At 31.2% G+C, this 24,956-nt stretch overlaps 1 long non-coding RNA gene across 1 annotated transcript in view; it reads right to left on the reverse strand.

Annotated features, from left to right (window-relative positions):
• Window positions 1-6,536, reverse strand: part of LOC128037710 (uncharacterized) — a 45,433-nt gene extending 38,897 nt beyond the window's left edge. Inside the window, exon 1 of the long non-coding RNA XR_008193411.1 lies at window positions 6,425-6,536. This is a non-coding gene — a long non-coding RNA (uncharacterized LOC128037710). The remainder of the gene's footprint in view (window positions 1-6,424) is intronic.
• Window positions 6,537-24,956: the final 18,420 nt, after the last annotated feature.

Consider the following 24,956-nt stretch of genomic DNA (forward strand, 5'->3'; position numbering starts at 1 on the left):
TTCAATTCATTTTGTTGGTTGATTATTAGGGGCAATTGGTTATGTGCTTTCAAATACTGGCCGAATGTCTAGTTCTCTTGTTGGCTGTGTGTTTTCCTTAGGATAGTAATTGTTTAACCTTTGTTATTGATATTGATGCTTAATAGATAATGTTGTGGTACACAGATAAACCACAAGGAGGTGATTTCGATTCATAATCAAACGGCTTAGGAAGTATAAGTCGATTCAGTCAAGGTTCTACGCTCGTGGGCTACTGCGTTTCTCTCCATCAAGGTGTGTACACACACTATTCACATTTTAGGATGACAAATTTTGAAATGCCGGGATGTCAAAATGCCAGAAAGCTGACGATACGGCAACGAATACTACATGGGCGCACGGACACTCGTGTGGGGGAGTCGACACATTGACAAAGGCCGCCATGAGCGATCTCGTGGACTTGACCGTTATTAGGCCTAATGGGCCGTTTTGGGTCGAGTGGGCTCGCGTGGGGTAAATTTCGCTGTTAAGTGAGAAATCGATAGACTTGTCATGTCACACACATGACTTTGGTAGTTCTGGGCTTCGCTGGGCCAAAATGGGCCGTGTGGGCCCAATGGGAACGTGGGCCCCACACAGAGGAAATCTACGGTAAGTGGCTATTAATGAACCGGGTTATGGTGTATACATAGTCGTATCTAATTTTGGGATGTTCTGGGCCTTGTTGGGCCAAAATGGGCCGTGTGGGCCTAGTGGGCTTGTAGGCCACATGGATAAAATGTATGTGATGTGGTAAGTGTTGTTGGACTGTGACGTTTTGCATAGCTGGGGCCGTTATGGGCCTCGATGGGTCAAAATGGGCCACGTGGGCCTAATGGCTTGTGGGCCCACACAGGTAAAATCCTCGGTAACTGATCATTGGTGGGTTGGTTTATGAGGCTTGCGATATCGTATGTGAATCTGGACTAAATGGGCCACACAAGCGTGTGGGCCCACTTAAACCCAATAGCGAGTTTTGGGCCCATATACATTGTTCTGGCCGTGTAGGTTATCTGAGTCGCTCGAAGCGACGATAGACCTTTTAGGAGGTCGTAATAAGTACAAAGACCTCAATATTTTTAAAATGATCGTAATGCCCTTAGTGTAAAATGATCGCAATGCCCCTGTAGGGTAAAATGACCGTGATGCCCTTGTAGGTAAAATGATTGTAATACCTCTGTTAAGTGAATTAATCGATGTACCCCCAAAGGGTAAAATTACTATTTTGCCTTCGAGGTTAAATGATTGATTTATCTGTGATGTAAGTGATTAATTTGTCCGAGATGTAAATGACTGATTTGTCTATGATTTAAATGACTAATTTGTTTGTGATTGGTATGACTGATTTGTCTGTGAATTGTATGACTGATTTTGTGCATGGCATTATACATACACGACATACTGCATGGGGTTGGGATACTGTTATGGAGGAAGTACTGTACTGGTGGCTCTGCCACAATCACTGTTACTGGTAGCTTTGCTACGGTACTATTGTTGGCAGCTTTGCTACGATACTATTGTTGGCAGCTTTGCTGCGATGCTACTAATGGCTTTGTGCCGATCATATTACCGTTACTATAGGCTGTGTGCCGATCATATCACTTCTACTGATGGCTTTGTGCCGATCATATTACTACTACTGATGGCTTTGTGCCAATCATATTACTGTACTTATGGCTAGTAGAGATTCTGTTTATAGCTTATTCTATCCTGTTTACGGCTCTTAGCCATTCTGATCACTGGCAGCTTTGCTGCGATATTGGTATGTTGGCTGGGTGGGTCGATTTTATCCCCACATGGTGTGTTGGTTGGTACGGGTGGTGTGTTGGCTGGATTGGGATGGGTTGTATGATTGCATTGTTGCATTTCTATTATCGACATCCTTTGTATTGGGCTTAGGCCCACATGTATTCTATTTCTGATTCTGATACTGTAATGGGCTAAGGCCCACACTACACTTTTATTGTTTTGGGTTAAAGCCCATATTGTTCTGTTACTATTAAAGGACTCGGTCGATTACATTTCAGATACTTTCTATTTCTTTATTAAGGGGATTACACACTGAGTTTTCATAAACTCACCCTGTTTTTAACCTTTCAGGTAATCCCCAGCGTTAGATGATCCGGAGCTGCGAGGGACTCGGAGAGGGCCACACAACCGCACATGTTTTATTCTATTTTACTCATTTACTAATGCACTTTGATTTGGATTCGGGTTGTAATAAGGCCTTTATAATTTTTGGATTTTAAATTTGGGATTTGATGTGATTGTGATTTATATATGCTAGAAGTAGAACACGATTTTCCAAATCAGTAACTGTTTTCTAACACTACGTTTCCGTAACTCAATTTTTAATAACACATTTTCGTAAATCGTTTGTTTTAATTTAAGCTTCTACAATAATAAGGTTTTGAAGGTAACAACGTTTCTTTAATAAACCTCGATTGAAAATAAGCAAACACAAACTAAGGTTTTGTGCGAGTTTTATATGGCAAGAAGTTTGAAATTTCAAGAAGGGTTTTCAATGAAAACATGGTTTTCGAAAAACACTTCAATGTGACACACCAGATTCGACAATAACGTCTAGGCCGGGTTTGGGGTGCTACAAGACTATATCTTTCCTATGTTACACGTTGCATATCGTTCAATAAGAAACAAAATCTATCATCTGGTGGTCAGAAATGTGAGTAGAGTCTCATTATTCCATATATAATATACAAATATATTGTAGTGTACCATCATCTGGTGGTCAGGAATGTGAGTAGAGTCTCATTAATTTTTTTGTTTATATATAAAAAACATATTTATATATTTATATAATTATTTTTAATGCCGATGTGAAGCAAGTGATTTTAGGCATTGTTGAATATTATTAAGAAAAGATAGCATATTAAAGCATTAATAACATATTCATTGAGGAATATAGTTTTACTTCATCTAATTAATATTATTTTAGTTATTAAAATATATTCCTAATAAAATATTTATAATATTTATTGAAGTATTTATGAAAAATATAAAATTGACATATTGTAAATTAAACCTTACATTATTAAATATTTGTTTTTTCTTAAAAGTAAATAATTGACGACAATAATACGTAGATAATATATAATTAATATAAATGTAATTATGTTAGATTATTTCAGATTATAAAATATATTAATTATTCATAATTTTTGTATATGAAATATAATGTTACTTATTATAAAAATAATTAAATTTTACTATTTTAAAAAGTAGTATATAATTTTTCTTTTACTCTTTTGGTTAAGGAAATACAACAGTTTAAATAGAGAATAACTCAAAATAAAGTTTGACCTTTTCATTTATTATTATATAAATTAATTTAAAAACTTTTATTACTAAAAAATAGTATTCTTATATAAATATGATAAATTTTATTGTCAAGTAAATTTTAAATTAATTATTTTAGAACACCAAACCACTCACCTTGCAATCTTGACTTTTAATAAGCCTTTGTTTGCATTTGTCCTTGCTTGTAGAATCTCTCAATGAGTTTGACACTTTTTCACACACATTAATTACATTACAAACACATTATAAACAAACTAAAACACATTTAAATCATCTAAAAACTGCATACCACATCACATCTATCAGACTTACCGGAAACTAGCTAGTTTTGTCGAAAACGCAATTTCACCACTCAAATTTAGTTCCTAAACCTTACTTTTGATTCCAAACATCCTAAATATCATCTAATTACTGATCTAAATCATCAATTTTACATAATTACATAGATTTATTATTTTAGAAAAATCAAGCTTAAGTGATCTTTAAATAAGGGAAAACATTCAATTTGCTTAAATTCATTAAGGATTTGTTAAATTAAGATAAAATAACTCTTAAATATATCAAAATGAGTTTCAAATAACTATAAAACCAAAGCTTAGCAAAGAAATACGAGATCTACCATTTTCAAGCTAAAAATTAACTTAAAATCAATTAATATATTGATATCTTGATTCAATCATTTAAATATCAAATTGAAATAACAACTCACTTAGTCCAATCAGAAAAAGTTAGAATCTCACCTAAATTTTAAAAAATCGACGAGCTATGGACCTAATTCGAGCTAAAACGTGTGAAGATCTCTTAAGGATTTTAAGGATGATAACATGAGTGTTCCTCAATATTGAAAAGAAATTTAGTGTTTAGAGAGCTTAGGAATAAAAAGGGGTGAACTAATTTTGAAAGAAAAACTTTAATTTTGTGCTTGGAAAATTTTTGAATGAATAATGGGAGGGAAGAAGAAGAAGTGGGGGTTGTTAAATAGGCACCAAATTTTAAAAAAAATTTATCCTTTGCCCGTTTAAACCCCCCCGGGTTTTCTCCCTTATCCGAGTTGGTCCTTATTCTTCAATTAAAGCCAATTTCAAATTTATTTTCAAATCTAATCTCCGTTTTAAAATCAATTTTAACCAAATTAATTCTTGAACACTCAATTTTAATTTCTTAACCTAAAATTATAAATTCCATTTATTTTAAAATTTTGTTTAATTAATTCCTAATTATTTTAATTATCTATCCCAATTACAATTTCGAATTCACTAATCCCTGATTTACTCTCTCGACTTTTGGGATGTGACAATTCTTCTGCACCTAGGGGACTATTCCAGAACTGTGCAAATGAAGAGTCGTATCGGGTTATTATGCAAACAGTGGAAATGTGCCATAGTCTAGGGCTACACCTTATGTGTATATTTTTTATCAAACTTCTACTTTGCAATAAGCCGTGATAAGACTATAGTAACAAGTTATTTTAAATATTTTCCTTTATTTTTGGATTTTAAGTCCTCCAGTTAAAGAAATAAATAAAATTAATATTTAAAGTGTTCAACTGATTTAAGTATTTTGTTTAATAATAGCCAAGATCTGAGCCCGACGATTCATGTCGGGTTAGGGTGTTACAAAACTCATGCCAAATGTGTGTTTAACACAAGCATTATTAACCACCGCTCCATTCAAGTCAAGATATAAAGAAATAATTTAAATAATTCATATCAATCCAGAAATGATTTAAAAACTAATTTGTTCAAATGTGTATTCAAAAATAAATAATTTAAAGTAATCATATACTAATCCAAAATCAAATTGCAATCGTGCATTAATACAAATCCTTTAAATAAAACATTTAAAAATAAAATAGAATAGTTTTTTAAATATATATAATTAAATTATTTTATTTTTCAACCAAAAGATCACAATTCTAAATTGACTAGTGAATCCACTTATGAGTCTACGATTTTGAAAAACACAATATAATGATATATTCAGTCAAGAGTTATATATATAATAAATATTTTTACAAACTTATTTAGCATGAAACTTATTTAGATAAATTGAAAAGATCATTAAGAACGATAAAGACGAACAACATTGAAAAAGAAATTTCATGATTCTCTTTTTTTTCTAAAATTAGGCTTCATCTTCATGATTTCATGCAATGTTCCTTACATTATTAAGTTATTCTAAAGGTGAAGCTTGCACTCCTCAATTTATAAGAGAATAAAAGAAATTAAAGTTGATATTGAACTAATTGATCCCTTTGAAAACATTGGGCAATTTAATACCTATTAAATTTGAAACTAAGTAACTATGGTAAATTAAGTATTAACCACTAAAATTAACATTTTCCATCAATTTACATAATTTTGATTGATATAATAACAAATTAAACCCTCAACATTTACATATTCTAAAGACCAATATATACGGTACTTCATTGTATACTAGTTTAATAAAGGTTTTAGATGTTGATTAAAAAACTTAATACAAATTGAACTAGCACCACCAATACTCACCGAATACTATATTGCCGATTGGTAGCATTGGTGAGATATGATAATTTCTGTATTTATATTTTTTATATAAATCCCTAACATATAATGATTGTGTTTATTGTAAAATAAAAAATTCAAATTTTTGTAAGTTCGTAATTTATTCTATATTTCTTTCAAAAAATAATTATATTATATTAATTTTCAGTATATTTCATATAATATTCTATTTGCATTATTTTCTTATCTCTTATTATATTATATATCCATTATATTAATTATATTATATTTACACATCATAATTGAATCAAAGTTACTAGATCTAGGATCGAGCAAAGACACAAAACCTTTGGGATAATGACAATGCAAAGCTAGATCATAAATCATGGTTAAGGCGAACCAAATTAGGTAAAAGAAAGAGATAAAAAGTATTAGTTATGTTGCCTTAATATGCAGAGCTTTCTACATTTATATACGAAAGATACCATCACATATTATCAAAATATACATTAACTTCGACACCTAGTGTGTCTTGAGCAGCCACGATTTCAAGGATTAACAGCTTCTTGGAGAAGGCAACGGTAGGAAACAAGACCGGAGACCTCAGGATGGTGGATTGTCATTACTGCATCAATTTGGACCACTTCTTCCATCACCATTATGCCAATTAGAGCCAAACAAATTAACCATGTTTTCATGTTTGAGACTCCCATGATTGGTCTTTGGTTTCATTGGAATAATTTTCTTATCACCTATTTATAGGGTTTTGGAATGAGACCCTATTTTAGAAATTACATCAAATTAGGTGATATTGTTTTTATTTTTTTTCTTTTTTTAATTTCTTGTTGCTTAAACTGTAAAATGTGTTAATTTTTTTTAAAAAAAATACATTTTAGAAATTGGACCAAGTAATCTAAGGTTTTTTTTTCTCAATTAGTCGAATATTATGGAATGTGTTTGTGTGTGCACGTGTGTGTTTGTGTTTTGGCAAAATGAAAGACAGTTGAGCTCCAATCTCAATATGATACAATCTCAATTAGACTATATCTTTCCTATGTTACACGTTGCATATCATTCAATAAGAAACAAAATCTCTCATCTGGTGGTCAGGAATGTGAGTAGAGTCTCATTATTCCATGTATAATATACAAATATATTGTGGTGTACTTTCAAGTAAATATTTTAGTATTAATTTTTTTGTTTATAAATAAAAGCCTATTTATATATTTTTATTATTACCCTACCTTCATATATAATTATTTTTAATGCCGATGTGAAGCAAGTGATTTTAGGCATTGTTGAATATTATTAAAAAGGATAGCATTGAGGAATATAGTTTTACTTCATCCGATTAAGACAAAGTAGCATTGTTCAAAATAATAAGTAATTAACTTAATTAAAATAAATAAATTATTTTAATAATTAAATATATTCCTAATAAAATATTTATAATATTTATTGAAGTATTTATGAAAAATATAAAAATTGACATATTGTAAGTTAAACCTTACATTATTAAATTTTTTTCTTAAAAGTAAATAATTGATGATAATAATACGTAGATAATAAATAATTAATATAAATGTAATTATATTATATTATTTCAGATTATAAAAATATATTTGTAATACCCTATTTTGGCCCGGGTAAAAGGCCCAAATTACAAACAGGCCTATAAGGGCCCAAACTAAAACAAAGCAGAGGCCCGAAACTCAGTAGCCCAAAACAGATAAAGAAACCCTAGGGTTTCTAAGGATCAACAGCGCCCCAAGCCAAGCCTCGCCATCCGAATCTCCACGCGATCTTCATACATGCACGTCAAGAAAGAAGCGAACAGTATATGGAAAGAAAAAGCGAAGATTTGCAAATCAAATCATTAAACAGATTCATTTCTTTATATTGTTTTGAGAATGGCTATAAAAAGCTATTGAATATATTGTAAAAGGGATCGAAAAAAATCAATAAGAAAAAAGGCTATTATTTTCACAGTAAAAAAAACAGAGAACTCAATATAGAGAGCAAAAATCGATCATAAGGTTGATTTCTACAATTTTTATTCATTTATATTTTTTTAAATCTACTTTTATTTTTTTTCTTCTCTACATACGAATTAAACAAGTAAAAAAGGGAAAGAAACAACCTTAGGTGGTGCCCAGATCACCGTGGACGGTCGAGGTAGTTGTCTCTGAGGATAGACAGCTAGAAATCGAAAGCTTTCTCGACATTTGGGGCTTTTTTGGCAGTATTTTGAAGGATTCAAACTCATATTTGGGCTTAGGGGGGTCTAAAACGCCAAGTAGGGGATTTTTCTCTTTTCCGGCCACAACAGACGGTGGTGTTGACCCCGGAGATCAGCGGCCGGAGTGGTGGCTGATGATCGGCCGATGATGGTCAGTGCCCGGACCCTGGCCGGACGACTAGGGAGGGCAGAGCTTTTAAAAGTTTTTTTTTTTTTTTAAAAAAGGCTTAAAATGAATTTTTTTGGGAGAGTTAGTGGCTTAAATAGCCCTTTAAAACGGCGTCGTTTTGGGCATGGGTCGACCCGAATCCGACCCGACCCGGCCTAGGATCCGCGTCTTTTTGAGCGAAGGGGTAAATTGCGCTTTTAGCGCCTCTACTTTTTAATATTTTTACAATTAGGTTTTTTTGTTTTTAAATTCGCCCTTTAATTTATTTTCAATTTCAATTTAGCCCTACTTGAACGACGCCGTTTTAGAGGAGAAGGGAAAATTTCCCTTCCAGTCCCTCTCTATTGTTTGCACGTTCAATTTAGTGCTTTTATCTTTACTTATTTGCGAATTTGGCCCAAATTTTTTATCTGCAGTTCGATTTAGTTTTTTTTTTTTTTATTTTTAAATTAATTAAATGATGTAATTATTATTTTTTTATGTAATTATTTAATTTATATATATATGTATATTTATTGTTTCCTTATGTACATATTTACTTTTTTTCCAACTAATATTTTTCTCATACTTATATATATACATATATTTATTAATTTTGATAATGTAGATATTATTTAATTATTTTAATATATTTTAGATGCACATGTATACATATTTACTTTTTCTAATGAATATTCTATTATATTTATATATATATACGTATATATCTATGTTTTAATTTACTTTGAAAATGTTTAACTACCTACTTATATTTTTAACACATATTTTATAATTTATGTATATATGTATATATTTATATTTTTTCTTTGTTTTCATAAATGCATTATGTATTTATATATATAAGTTTTATAACCCAAAATTTTATGTGTAAGTTATGTTTATGTCTTTTATTCTTCATAATTTCAATGTATATATTTTGTACCTTTTTTTTCCTTATATTTTTGTTTATTTCCTTATTTGTTTATTGATTTATGTTTTCATTTATATTTTGTTCATTTATTTGATATTTTGCATGTCGTTGCCTATTTTTTTATGTACATTAATTTCGTTTATTTATTTGTTTATATTATTTCTATGCCATTGTTGTATTTATTATTGTATTTTACATTTAATGAAACATTATATCATTTTTTACTCAAACTCACAAAAAATGGAAAATTTCAAAAACAAAGGCAATGCTCGTATTTAGAATCCTCGAAAAGATTGAGCCCCAACGTATTGGGTTCCAATTTTCTTCGTTGAAACTAATTATCAAGAATGTTTTTTAATCAAACAAAAAACTTGTTGTCGGGAACTCAATATGTTGTGTCCTAATGCATTGGATGTGATGTGTTGATTTCACGAGGTAAAGATTTTTTTTTAAAAAAATCAATAAAGGAAATATTCAATGTTTGGGATTTTGAGAAATTGTGCCCTAATGTATTGGGCTACGATTTCTTCATAAATTTTAAACAATTGAATGCTCTTTTAAATTTTATAACACAAATCTTTTGGGACAAACTCGTTTTTGAAGAAATAAAATATCGTGCCCTAACGTATTGGGTGTGACATTTGTTTCTCTCCAAAATGAGAAAGTCTTAACAAATAATTTAATTTAACTAAGGATAGTATTTATCAACTCTCGACATTAAGACACTAATTAGTCAACTTGGTACCAATTTTTGGGTGTTACGAGGGTGCTAATCCTCCCTCGTACGTAACTGACTCCCGAACCCATTTTTTTTCTAAAACTCGTAGACCAAAGTCGTTTTTAGGTGATCCAATCACACCTTAATAAAATATTGGTGGCGACTCCAATTTTCATCGGCAACTAATTTTTGTTTTTTTTCCAAAAATAAAAAATGGTTTTGACAATATTAATTATTCATAATTTTTTGTATATGAAATATAAATGTAATTACATTACAAACACATTAAAAACAACCTCAAACACATTTAAATCATCTAAAAACTGCATACCATATCACATCTATTATACTTCCTGGAAATTAGCTAGTTTTACCGAAAATGCGATTTCACCACTCAAATCTAGTTCCTAAACCTTAATTTCGATTCCAAACATCCTAAATATCATCTAAGTACTTAAATATCATCTAAGTACTTATATAAATCATCTAAGTACTTAAAAAGTATTAATCATGTTACCTTAATATGCAGAGCTTTCTACATTTATATAAGAAAGATACTGTCTTTCTACATTTCTTGTTGCTTAAACTGTAAAATGTGTTAATTTTTTTATAAAAAAAGATACATTTTAGAAATTGGACCAGGTAATCTAAGGTTTTTTCTCAATTAGTCGAATATGATGGAATGTGTTTGTGTGTGCACGTGTGTGTTTGAGTTTTGGCAAAAAGAAAGACAGTTGAGCTTTAATCTCAATATGATACAATCTCAATTAGACTTGTAACGCCCCAGAATTTGGGCCTAGAAGTAGTGGGCCTTGAGCGTGGTAACTCATAAAATTTTATGTGTGCGAGATAATATCATAATTTATGTGTAGCTTTGGTGGCTAAGTATTGGGTATATTTGGGAGTGCTTGAGGAGCATGGGTTCAAGTTTGGGTGTTTGAAAAATTTTAATTTGGGCTCTTAAGTGAACCTGGCTGTTAACTTATAGGACTTATAATAATTAGTGGTTGTTTTATAACAAAAACAGAGAAAGGATCTAGTGGCAAGGTGGCGATACATGTGTAGGAAGTAGTCTGAGGTTCGAGGCATGGCGTGCGCAATTGTAGGATTTTGAAATGGGAGAAGTTGGAGCCGTTTGGGTGTGGTTGAAATTGGTCATAAGAATTTGAATTGAATTTGAATGGGGAGTTGGAGTAAATCAAGGAGAAAATTTCAGTGGAGGGATTGGTTGGAGTTTTTGAAGGATTTTGAAATGGGAGAAGTTGGAGCTGTTTGGGGGAGTTTTGTTTAGTCAAATTTGGCTAGAGAGTGCATTGGGTGCATTTTCGACAATTTCTTTCCATTATGCCAATTTCTTTTATTTTCTCTCTTCTATCTATAGTGCCAAATATTGCCATAGATCTTTTTGGGTGTTTTTCCCGTTTCAGTTTTCTTTATTCTCCTCTCACTGTTTTCCTATTCTTCTTAATGTGAGCGGATTCAACTTCTCTTTCTTTGCCTTCATTCTTTTTCCCTTCTCTATCGATCAAACGTTTCGACCTACAAGCGTTCTAACAAGTTATTTCTCCAGCCTCTGAAGTGCCACATCTGTTCTTCTCTTGTGGGTTGATTGAGTTCAATTCATTTGGTTGGCTGATTATTAGGAGCAAGTGGTTATGTGCTTTCAAATACTGGCTGAATGTGTAGTTCTCTTGTTGGCCGTGTATTTTCCTTAGGATAGTAACTGTTTAACCTTTGTTATTGATATTGATGCTTAATAGATAATGTTGTGGTACAGATAAACCACAATGAGGTGATATCGATTCATAATCAAATGACTTAGGAAGTATAAGTCGATTTAGTCAAGGTTCTACACTCGTGGGTTACTGTGTTTCTCTCCATCAAGGTGTGTACACACACTATTCACATTTTAGGATGACAACTGTCGAAATACCGGGATGCCAAAATGCCGGAAAGCCGACGATACGGCAACGACTACTACATGGGTGCACGGAAACTCGTGTGGGGGAGTCGACACATTGAGAAAGGCCGCCACGAGTGATCTCATGGACTTGACCGTTATTAGGCCTAATGGGTCGTTTTGGGTCGAGTGGGCTCGCGTGGGTAAATTTCGCTGTTAAGTGAGAAATCGATAGACTTGTCATGTCGCTGGTGGTCAGGATTGTGAGTAGATTCTCATTATTCCATATATAATATACATATATATTGCGGTGTACTTTCAAGTAAATATTTTAGTATTAATTTTTTTTTATAAATAAAAACCTATTTATATATTTTTATTATTACCCCTACCTTCATATATAATTATTTTTTAATGCCGATGTGAAGCAAGTGATTTTAGGCATTGTTGAATATTATTAAAAAAAGATAGCATATTAAAGCATTAATAACATATTCATTGAGAAATATACTTTTACTTCATCTGATTAATACAAAGTAGCATTTTTCAAAATAATAAGTAATTAACTTAATGAAAATAAATAAATTATTTTAATAATTAAAATATATTCCTAATAAAATATTTATAATATTTATTGAAGTATTTATGAAAATTATAAAAATTGACATATTGTAAATTAAACCTTACATTATTAAATATTTATTTTTTCTTAAAAGTAAATAATTGATGACAATAAGACGTAGATAATATATAATTAATATAAATGTAATAATGTTAAGCCTAAGGCCGCATGGATCACGTGGGAAAACTCTAAGTCCGTGACAGTTGGTATCGGAGCTAAGGTTCGAAGCCACCGTTGAAAGATGTCAAAAGAAGTTGCTGGGAATGTTGAGGGAATGGAGACCCGTGGGAGGGCTAGGAAAGCTAGTCGCTCAAGGGACATATTGTCAGCTTTAGAGGCACTACACCAAAATAGGCTTTTAGCGGTGTTTTTAGTGGCGCTTGGATAAAAAACGCCGCTAAAAATCAAGCATTAACGACGCTTTTTAAAAAACGCCACTAAAGATCAAGTATTAGCGGCGCTTTTTAAATGAGCATTAACGGTGTTTTAAAAAAGCGTCGCGAAAAACCTAAGTCCAACGACGTCGTTTTCTGAGTTTTTGAGGCATTATCGGTGATTTTGAAAAAGCGTCGCTAATGTTCAGGGTTTTAGCGGCGTTTTTTAAAAAGCGCTGCTAATGCTTAGGGCTTTAGCGGCGTTTTTAAAGAAGCGCCGCTAATGCTCAGGGATTTAGCGGCGTTTTTTAATAAGCGCCGCTAATGCTCAGGGCTTTAGCGGCGTTTGTTGAAAAGTGCCGCTAATGCTCAGGGCTTTAGCGGCGTTTTTTGAAAAGGGCTGCTAATGCTCAGATTTATCATATTAAATAATTTTTTGGGTTTTTTTAAAGTTTTTTGGGTACATTAGTGAGTGTTTTTTAATTTACAAATTAAATAATTTTTTATATAATTGTAAAAGAGATTTATCACTATAGTTTAAGGTTTTTGGTTTAGGGTATATGGTTTAGAGTTTAAAGTATAGGGGTTACTATTTTAAGGTTTTTGCATATTTTTGTTAGTGGTTTGGATCCTAGTGTTTCTAGATATTTTGTTGTTGGTGGTTAAAGATTTTTGTTGCATGATAGAAATGTGTTTAACTCTGGATATTTTCATCATTTCAGGCAAGAATGATTGATTTTTAGTATGGTCTGATTATGGTTTTAGTCATTCAGTTATCATTTGATTTGAATTTAGTATAATTTGGTTTCTTTAATTTTATAATATTGACGTGAATTTAAAAAAAATGGTAGATATGTGAATTTATTATTCATTAGGATTGATTGGAATTTTAGGTGTTCATTTGTAAAAGTTTCATAACTTGTTTGTTCTGTTGTTTCAGAAACTGAATATGACCCATGGTTTTGCTTGGCACTTTTCCATTTAAAATTATTTGTAACACCTTACTATTTTCTTCTTCCTATGGATACCATTATAGCTTGCAGTTGAATGTTTCTTTTAGGTATTTCTGCCTCCAATTCGCTTTTTGTTTGTTGATTGAATTTTTTTAAATTATTAGGTTTGGACATTGGTGCTAGGGAGAAGCAAGGAAATCCTAAAGTTGATGATGGATTCAAGGTTCCAAAAGAAAAAATAACTTGCATTGCGGCATCTGTTGATGTGGATGAGGAGTTTGATTCTTCTGGAGTTGAAGAAACTAGGAGTGCTGTTACAACTAAGAGTTTGAATCTTTTGAAATATCTTTAAGATTAAGGAACTATACTAAATGCGGTCACAAAACTTATGGAGGACAGTTATAAGGGTTAGGGGTTTACGGTTTATGTTTTACGATTTAGGATTTAGTGGATAGAGGTTAGGGGTTTAGGGTTTACATTAATTAGTATTTTTTAATTTATATATTAAATAATTTCTTATATAATTGTAAAAGAGATAATATTAATTTTAATATATTAAAATTATGATTATAGTTTAAATTATTTAAGAGCTTAATAGATAAACTTTATATATATTAACTGGTTTAGGACTTAAGGTTTACTTGAGATTTGGTAAATGATAAAAATTATACAATTAATTAATGCTTTTATATTTAAAAATATTTAATCTAAGCCATTTGATATATTTAAATATTAGATTTAAGAAAAACATTGACAAATAAATAAAAAATGTAATGATTGATATGGATAGGTAACTATCTATTTTGGATAGGATCAAATTATAACAAATAAAATGAAATACAAAACTAAAATCATTCCACATCGAACATCTAGCATAATAGTTATATTTTAGTTAGGAAGAAATATCTCTAATAAAATAGAGATTAAATCGGAAAAAATAATATAAAATCGTGATTAACATTTCAATCTTTAATAAAAATCGTGATTAACATTGGATAATTCTAACTTAATAATTAATTGTAGCTATTTAATCATTTGTTTTCTTATTAAAATATATGATATTTATTTTGAGAGTACTTAATTTTTTTTATAAAAATCCAATTTATAAAAAATAGTAATAATAAATGTTTTAAAAAATCACTTAACTAAAAAAAAATTAGTAGACAAAATAAAAGATTTTTAGCAGAGCAAAACGGCGTCGTTTTGTTTAAAATGAAATGATTTTTTGTAGCGTTTTTATTAAAAACGCCGCAATAGATATGCAATAGCGGATTTTTTGTAAAAAATGCCGCGAAAAGTAATCAAAATCCTGCTCACTCCCAAAACTTGATTTTTGATTACCCGCTCATTATTACCTCTTCTTCTCATCTCAGTCGTGCGCCCTAAATCGCCAAATAAAAGTTTGTTTTTCTTCAGCTGAAATCCCCCAAATTTCCCATTTCCAACAACACCAGTCAATACACCTACACCAATCACACTTCTTTTTCCTTTTCATTTCACTGCACTGAATTCACTCACCATAGCTACTCATTCTCTCTCGATCTGTTAGGGTTTCTTTTAATTTTAGGCTTTCAATATAGTTTCCTTTTAAACCTGGAAGGAGTTGAAAGATAAAGGAAACGAAGAGGGAGTAAGGCGTTCATTGAAATAAAGAGATAAAAAAGGTTGAAGAAGATGATTTTCGTGTTTTTTTACGGTAAGGTGTTCCACGAGCACCTTCTTCAATTAACTGTGTTAAATGGAGCCGCTTCCTTTTCACTTTGCTTACTTGGCATATTGGTTGGTTACAATGTATAACTCTCTCTAGTGTAATTTCTTTGCTTTGATTATAGTAATTTGTCTAACCGGGTTGTCACTTGGCTACAACTTTTGGAATCCATGGTTTATTGTGTGAGTGGTTTCGATGAAGTGTGGGGAGTTTGCGATTTCATCTGCTTTTAATTTTATCTACATTTTGAGTTATTAACTCTCATCTTTACACATTTTATATGCTTCCTTTCAGTAGAGATCCCCAAGTTTGTTGACACGACCACTCCTCAATTCAAACCGAAATTTGATGCATTGGTGAGAATCAACAAGATTCTTGATCCTCTTTACTGTCTAAGTGGTTTTGGTTTTCTTTTCATCATCGATTTGGTTATTACTTGTGGTTAATAGTTGGTTGAATTGAAAGAAGTAGAGGAGAAATCTTTGAAAGAGTCCAAGCGTTTGGAGAAAGAAATTGCCGATGTTCAGGAACTGAAGGCAATTGCAAAACACTGCCCAAATGAATCTTCTCTTTATTGTAATTGTAGTTGCAATTGTTGATTTTTGTTCCATTCTTTTTTCTTTATTTGAACAGCAAAAGATCAGCACCATGACAGTAGATGAGTACTTTGAGAAACATCCCGAACTGAAAAACAAATTCGATGATGAGATCCACAATGACAATTGGGGATATTGAGATATGTTTGGTAATATAAGGGTCAAACCACAAACTTGCTGCATATGTATGATTAGTAATGACTAGGAAAGGTTTCTCGTATAGAGTTACCTTTATAAAATTATGCATGCTTGGTATTGTCTTGTTAGCAAAGGATCCAATAATCTTAAACCTAAAACTAGTATATCGAATAGCAAGACAGCCTTGTGTTAAGCAACAATTGGTTTTGGAATATAATAGACAATATTTCACTTGCAGTTTGTAAATTGTCTTGATTTTAATAAAAAGAAAATGCAGCATGTTGAATTGTCGGCTAGAAGAGATGTATTGAAGGTCTTCAATGAAGTCATTGATGCTACAGGTAAAAAATAGACTTTTGGTTCTTTAAAGTATATTGTACTCTCTCCTTTATTTTCTTTTGAGGTAATGATGTAAATTAAGGCTAATGAGTCATCGATATGATGACAATGGTTAAATAAATACTAAGAAGAAAAAACAAAGTATTGTTGTCTATCTCTTGTTTTGTAAGTCAACTATTTTAGTTTTATTTTTTTGGTTTTTCATGGTTGAACTGAACTGGAGAGAATGGCTCTATCCGATTGTTCAAGGTAGTTTCATAAGCTAAAACTCAACCACTGTGATATGCATGTCAATGCAGTGTTGTTATTACAAAATTCCGGTAAGGAAAATCTCGAACACACGATCGGAACTCGAAAAGAAAAAGAAGAAATAGGACAAGGCTCCAAGGCGTGTATCAAACCACTATCTTTAAGGTTATATTCACCCCCACTTATCTTCAGTGTGCAAATGAGTTCCAAGCAAATTAACCTCGAGGATACAATGAAGCCAATGACTATTTGCGTTTTGCACTGACGAGAATAGTCCACTATGCACTGAGTAATGTGTAACAAAAACTCAATTTCTACAAAGGATTTCTGTAGTAATACTTTATAGAATAATCTAATAATATTAGAAAATGAAGGAAGAGAAGAAATAATATTAGAATTTGTTGATATATTTCCAAATGAAAACCCATTCCTATTTATAAGAATTTTCTTGTCTCTTCATAGAGACATCTTTCAATAGGTGTCTTTATGAATAAATATATAATAATAATTATTCATTTAATTTGTAACTATTCAAATAATATTTTTGAATAATTATAATTCTTTTAAAAAATCAAATGATATAACTTTTGACCAATGACCAAAAGATTTATCTTTTGATTAATTACACCCATTCATATATAGTTATTGGGATACTATAAATATTTGAAAATGTTCTAACAATCTCCCCCCATTTTCAAAATATTTAGATTTTGATATTCTTGGAAATCAATTTGCATAAATAAAGGTGTCTTACGATTGAACCTTCACTTAGTGAAAAACATGTTAAAGTTAATCGAAATTGCATGGTAGACTAAGCTTTGAACCAACTATTCCATTTGATTAACTGAACACATCTCACACAATGATTTCAACATCAGTCAATGCTTAGTATCTAGGGACACTATTATGGCCATGTGTCTATGTCCTCTTTTCATGAGTGCTGTCAGAGCCAAGCCCTTAAGCTCCTAGAAGCAGCCACACTTCCACTCACATAGGTAGATCCCATCAAAAGTGTTCCCGTAATTATAACACTCTAACATATTTATGTTATGGGTCCATTAAGAGTATATTACTCATCCTTCCCTTATCATTACGGGTACCTAGAACTTTAATCTTAGGATGAATTTATTTATAGTGCTAACAGTCACATACTAATGATATACTTTGTCTCATTGAACTCAAGACTTGACTTTATACCAAGCGTTGAGTCGAGTTTCCATCATGGGTGACTCTAATTAATAGGCTTGAGTCCCATCCCTTTTGAGGTCCTTTTTACTGCATCTCTAGCAAGACTTTTTGTCAAAGGATCTGCCAAATTTTCACTTGACCTCACATAATTAATAGTGATCACTCCATCAGAGATTAATTGTCAGACATAACTATGTCTTAATCCAATGTGTCTAGACTTTCCATTATATACTTGGCTATATGCCTTTCCTAAAGTAGCCTCACTATCACAACGGATAGAAATAGGTGAAATTGGCTTAGGCCATAAAGGTACATCATAAAGCAAATTTCTTAACCATTCTGCTTCTTTAGATGCAGCGGCTAATGTAATAAATTCTGCAGCCATGGTGGAATCAGTAATACATGTTTGTTTCTTGGAACCCCAAGAAATGACTCCTCCACCAAGAATGAAGATCCATCCACTAGTAGATGCATGATCTCCAAACTTGTAATCCAACTAGCATCCGAATACCCTTCTAAAACTGGAGGATATCCATTATAACACAATCCATAGTTAATAGTTTTCTTTAAGTACCTAAGTACTCTATTCAAAGCTTACCAATGCAAACTACTTGGATTACTTGTGTACCTACTCAATTTTCCAACAGCATATGCAATATTTGGTCTTGTACAAGTCATTATATACATAAGACAACCAATTAGACTTGCATATTTCAATTGATCAATTTTCCTACCAAAGATTAGATACTAATTTTAATTGAGGATCCATGGGTGTAGATCTTTGGTATACGATTGAAGAGATCAAACTTTTAAGCACATTTTGAATGTAATGTGATTGTGATAAAGCTATAGTGCTTTCATCTCGGGTTATTTTAATCCCAAGAATAACATCTGCTACACCCATATCCTTCATAGCAAAGTTGTTTGACAAGAATTTCTTTGTGTTTTCTATTTGTTCCAAATCCGTGCCAAAATGAGCATGTCATCTACATATAAGCACATTATGACACCCTTTCCATTATCAAATTTGCTATATATGCACTTATCGATTCATTTATTTTATAGCCATTAGCTAAAACAACCTTGTCAAACTTTTGGTGCCATTGTTTTGGTGCTTGTTTAAGCCCATATAAAGATTTAACAAGCTTACATACCTTATGCTCTTGTCTTGGAACAACAAATCCTTCCGGTTGCTCCATGTGCACTTCCTCTTCCAATTCACCATTTAAAATGCAGTTTTAACATCCATTTGGTGAACAACCAAATTATATATAGAGGTAAGTGATATTAATAGTCTAATTGTAGCAATTCTTGCTCATGGAGCATAGGTATCAAAGTAATTAATACCTTGTCTTTGTGTAAAACCTTTTGCTACCAACCTTGCTTTAAATTTATCAATGGTTCCATCGACCTTCATTTTCTTTTTGAAGATCCATTTACAACCTATTGGTTTGGAACCCGTGAAAGATCAACTAAGATCCAAGTTTGATTTCCCATTATTGAATCCATCTCATCATTTATTGCTTCTTTCCAAAAGCGAGTCTTGAGATTTCTTTGCCTCTTCAAATGTAATAGGATCAGATTCGGTATTATAACAATAATGTATCTTATTGCATATACTTTCACATTTTCCTTCTACAAGAAACATAATGAAATCTGGTCCAAAATCTTTTACCTTTTAATCCTCTTACTTCTTTTTAATTCTTGACAAGATTCATCATTATTATCAATTTGTTTCAATGGAATCTCATTCTCATTTGAAGAATGAATCAATTGTTGTGGTTGTAATTGTCTTGATATAGAATTAAATCTATTTTCACCAAAATAGCATCTCTTGATTCAATAACAAGATTAATTGAAATTGAATCATTTGGTTCAATTACCATGAACCTATATGCCTTGCTATTATGTGCATAACCTATAAATATGCATTCAATTCCTCTTTCACCTAACTTTTTATGTTTAGGTGTTGGAACTTTTACAATAGCTCTACAACCCCAAACCTTCAAATAATTAAGGTTTGGTTTCCTTTTCTTCCATTGTTCATAGGGGGTTATTTTAGTTTCCTTATTAGGAACTCTATTCAATATGTGACAAGTGTTAGAACAGCTTCTCCCCAAAAACCTTGTCCAAGACCTGAATATGATAACATTGAATTTACCATTTCAGTCAAGACTCTATTTTTTCTTTCAGCTACACCATTTTGTTGTGGTGTGTAAGGGGCTGAAACTTGATGGACAATTCCAGTGAGTTCAAAATAATTTGGATTATAGTATTCTCCACCTCTATCCGATCTTAAGCACTTGATAAATGATTCACACTGAAGTTCAACTTCAGATTTATAAACTTTAAATTTATCAAGCGCTTCATCTTTTGAATGCAATAAATATGCATAATATCTAGAACAATCATCAATAAAAGTAACAAAATATTTCTTTCCACCTAATGTAGGAGTATTATGCAAGTCACATAAATCACTATGTATCAAATCAAGCAATTTTGTTTTCCTTTTAACCTTAGGGAAATGATTTCTTGTAATTTTAGTCAACATATGTGTATTGCATTTTCAATATTATTATTAAAAACAGAATTAAATCTAATTTATACATGTCATTCAATTTTCTATAATTCAAATGACCTAATCTATAATGCCACAAACAAAATGATTCAACCATATAAGCGAAATAGTATTTTATTCTTATTAATAATATTAAGTTTGAACATGCTTTCATACATATACCCTTTTCCCACAAAAATTCCTCCTTAGACAAAATAAACTTATTTGCCTCAAAACAAGTTTGAAACCAAACTTATTGAATGATTTCCAGACACTAAATTTTTCCTAACTTCGGTACATAATATACATCATTTAAGGTTAAAACCTTTCCAAGTGAATTGTAGTTCAATGACCCTTTGCCTTTAATTGTTGCGGTGGAAGAATTTCCCATGTACAAGACATTGACATTTTCACATTGTGTGAACTTTGTGAACATGCTTTTGTCTTTGCACACATGTTTGGTTGCTCCGGCATCAATCCACCATGTATTATCATCTTGTGCCATATTAATTTCAGATATCATTGCAACGAACTTTTCGTTATTATTAGCCTTAGAAGATGATTTCTTCTTTAAAAATCGACATTCATTCTTGAAATGTCCCGGCTTTCCACAATGATAGCATGAGCCCTTTTGTTTCTTTTTGAACTTAGGTGCTCTATCAGCCTAATTGAACTTTCTTTTGAATGGTTTAGTAGTCTGTACTTCCTCCATAACATGTACTTTGGCATTTTCAGAATTTAGGTTTTGATCTTGTTTTCGATACTCTTCTTCAATACGAAGATGATTTGCCAAAGCCTCAAGACATATTTCCTCTTTCTTATGTTTTAGACTTCTTTTAAAGTCTTTCCAAGATGGAGGAAGTTTGTCTATTATAGAGGATACCACAATCATTTCATCCATTTTCATATCATATTGCTTAAATTGATTCAGCATCTTTTCAATATCACGAAATTGTTCCATAACAGAACGACCATCAACCATTTGATAATTATTGAAACGACTGACAAGAAATTTCTTACTTGTAACATCTTCGGTCATGTATCTTGCCTCCAATTTGTTCCATAATTCTTTAGCGGTGACGTCGTTTTGGTAGGTGTTGAACAAACCATCAGATAAACCATTCAATATGTGGCCCATGCACATGTAATCAGCATTGTCCCATTTTTGTCTTTCTCGGGTTGCAGCAATAGATTCGTTTTCATTCTCTTCAGGTCTTAGAGTATCCAAAACATAAGCAATCTTCAAAGTTGATAACAAAAAGTGCATCTTTTTCTGCCATCGTCGAAAATTGCCACCATCAAAACGATCAAGTTTAACAAAGTTGGAAGCCAACTCCCTTAGTGTTCCACTTTCATGTGTTGTGGTAGTCATCATAATATAACCTTAAAATTGTTATTACAAAACTCCGGTAAGGAAAATCTCGAACACACGATCGGAACTCGAAAAGAAAAAGAAGAAATAGGACAAGGCTCCAAGGCGTGTATCAAGCCACTATCTTTAAGGTTATATTCGCCCCCACTTATCTTCAATGTGCAAATGAGTTCCAAGCAAATTAACCTCGAGGATACAATGAAGCCAATGACTATTTGCGTTTTGCATCGATCGACGAGAATAGTCCACTATGCATCGAGTAATGTGTAACAAAACTCAATTTCTACAAAGGATTTCGCAGAATACTTTATAGAATAATCTAATAATATTAGAAAATGAAGGAAGAGAAGAAATAATATTAGAATTTGTTGATATATTTCCAAATGAAAACCCATTCCTATTTATAGGAATTTTCTTGTCTCTTCATAGAGACATCTTTCAATAGGTGTCTTTATGAATAAATATATAATAATAATTATTCATTTAATTTGTAACTATTCAAATAATATTTTTTGAATAATTATAATTCTTTTTAAAAAAATCAAATGATATAACTTTTGACCAATGACCAAAAGATTTATCTTTTGATTAATTACAACCATTCATTTATAGTTATTGGGATACTATAAATATTTGAAAATGTTCCAACAAGTGTCAGGAGGCTTGTTCATATTGATTTTGGTTTCATCTTGGAAACATCACCTGGTGGAAATATGCGGTTCAAGAGTGCACATTTCAAGTTGAGCCATGAGATGACTCAATTACTAGACCCATCCAGAGGTCTCCGGTCTTGTTTCCTACCGTCGCCTTCTCCAAGAAGCTGTTAATCCTTGGAATCGTGGCTGCTCAAAACTCACTAGGTGTCGAAGTTAATGTATATTTTGATAATATGTGACGGTATCTTTCGTATATAAATGTAGAAGGCTCTGCATATTAAGGCAACAAAATTAATACTTTTTATCTCTTTCTTTTACCTAACTTGGTTCGCCTAAACCATGATTTATGATCTATCTTTGCATTGTCATGATCCCAAAGGTTTTGTGTCTTTGCTCGATCCTAGATCTAGTAACTTTGATTCAATTATGATGTGTAAATATAATATAATTAATATAATCAATATATAATATAATAAGGGATAAGAAAATAATGCAAATAGAATATTATATGAATTATACTGAAAATTAATATAATATAATTATTTTTTGAAAGAAATATAGAATAAATTACGAACTTACAAATATTTGAATTATTATACTTTACAATAAACACAATCATTATATGTTAGGGATTTATAACAAAATATATAAATACAGAAATTATCATATCTCACCAATGCTACCAATCGGCAATATTGTATTCGGTGAGTATTGGTGGTGCTAGTTCAATTTGTATTAGGTTTTTTAATCGACATCTAAAACCTATATTAAACTAGTATACAATGAAGTACCGTACATATTAGTCTTTAGAATATGTAAATGTTGAGGGTTTAATTTGTTATTATATCAATCAAAATTATGTACATTGATGGAAAATGTTAATTTTAGTGGTTAATACTTAATTTTCCTTAGTTACTTAGTTTCAAATTTAATAGGTATTAAATTGCCCAATGTTTTCAGAGGGATCAATTAGTTCAATATCAACTTTAATTTCTTTTTATTCTCTTATAAATTGAGGAGTGCAAGCTTCACCTTTAGAATAACTTAAAATGTAAGGAACATTGCATGAATTCATGAAGATGAAGCCTAATTCTAGAAAAAAAAGAGAATCATGAAATTTCTTTTTCAATGTTGTTCGTCTTTATCGTTCTTAATGCTCTTTTAAATTTATCTAAATAAGTTTGTAAAAATTATTTATTAAATATATTACTCTTGACTGAATATATAATTATATTGTGTTTTCAAAAGCTTAGATTCATAAGTGGATTCACTAGTCAATTTAGAATTGAGTTCTTTCGGTTGAAAAAATAAAATAATTTAATTACATATATTTTTTAAAAAACTATTCCATTTTATTTTTAAATGTTTTATTTAAAGGATTTGTATTAATGTACGATTGCAATTTGATTTTGGATTAGTATATGATTACTTTAAATTATTTATTTTTTAATACACATTTGAACAAATTAGTTTTTAAATCATTTGTGGATTGATATGAATTTTTTAAATTATTTCTTTATATCTTGACTTGAATGGAGCGGTGGTTAAGAATGCTTGTGTTAAACACTCGTTTGGCATGAGTTTTGTAACACCCTAACCCGACATGATTCGTCCGGCTCAGATCTTGGTTGTTATTAAACACAATACTTAAATCAGTTGAACACTTTAAATATTACATTTTATTTATTTCTTTAACTGGAGGACTTAAAATCCAAAAATAAAGGAAAATATTTAAAATAACTTGTTACTATAGTCTTATCACGGCTTATTACAAAGTAGAAGTTTGATAAAAATATACACATAAGGTGTAACCCTAGACTATGCCACATTTCCACTGTTTGCATATTAACCCGATACGACTCTTCCTTTGCATAGTCATGGCATCGTCCCCTAGGCCCAGTCGGACTGTCACATCCCAATAGTCGAGAGAGTAAATCAGGGATTAGTGAATTGGAAATTGTAATTGGGATAGATAATTAAAATAATTAGGAATTAATTAAACAAAATTTTAAAATAAATAGAATTTATAATTTTAGGTTAAAAATTAAGAGTGAGTGTTCGAGAATTAATTTGGTTAAAATGGATTTTAAAAAGGAGATTGGATTTGAAAATAAATTTGAAATTGGCTTTAATTGAATAATAAGGACCAACTCGGATAAAGGAGAAAACCCAGGGGGTTAAACGGGTAAAGGATAAATTTTTTAAAATTTGGTGCCTATTTAACAACCTCCAGGTCTTCTTCTTCCGTCCCATTATTCATTCAAAAATTTGCCAAACACCAAATTAAAGTTTTTCTTTCGAAATTAGTTCATCCTTTTTTATTCCTAAGGTCTCTAAACACTAAATTTCTTTTCTATATTGAAGAACACTTGTTACACTGTTGAGCTCTAATCTCAATATGATACAATCTAAATTAGATTATATCTTTCCTATGTTACACGTTGCA

Source organism: Gossypium raimondii, unplaced genomic scaffold (genome assembly GCF_025698545.1).
Source record: "Gossypium raimondii isolate GPD5lz unplaced genomic scaffold, ASM2569854v1 Contig00266, whole genome shotgun sequence".
Classification (NCBI taxonomy): domain Eukaryota; kingdom Viridiplantae; phylum Streptophyta; class Magnoliopsida; order Malvales; family Malvaceae; genus Gossypium; species Gossypium raimondii.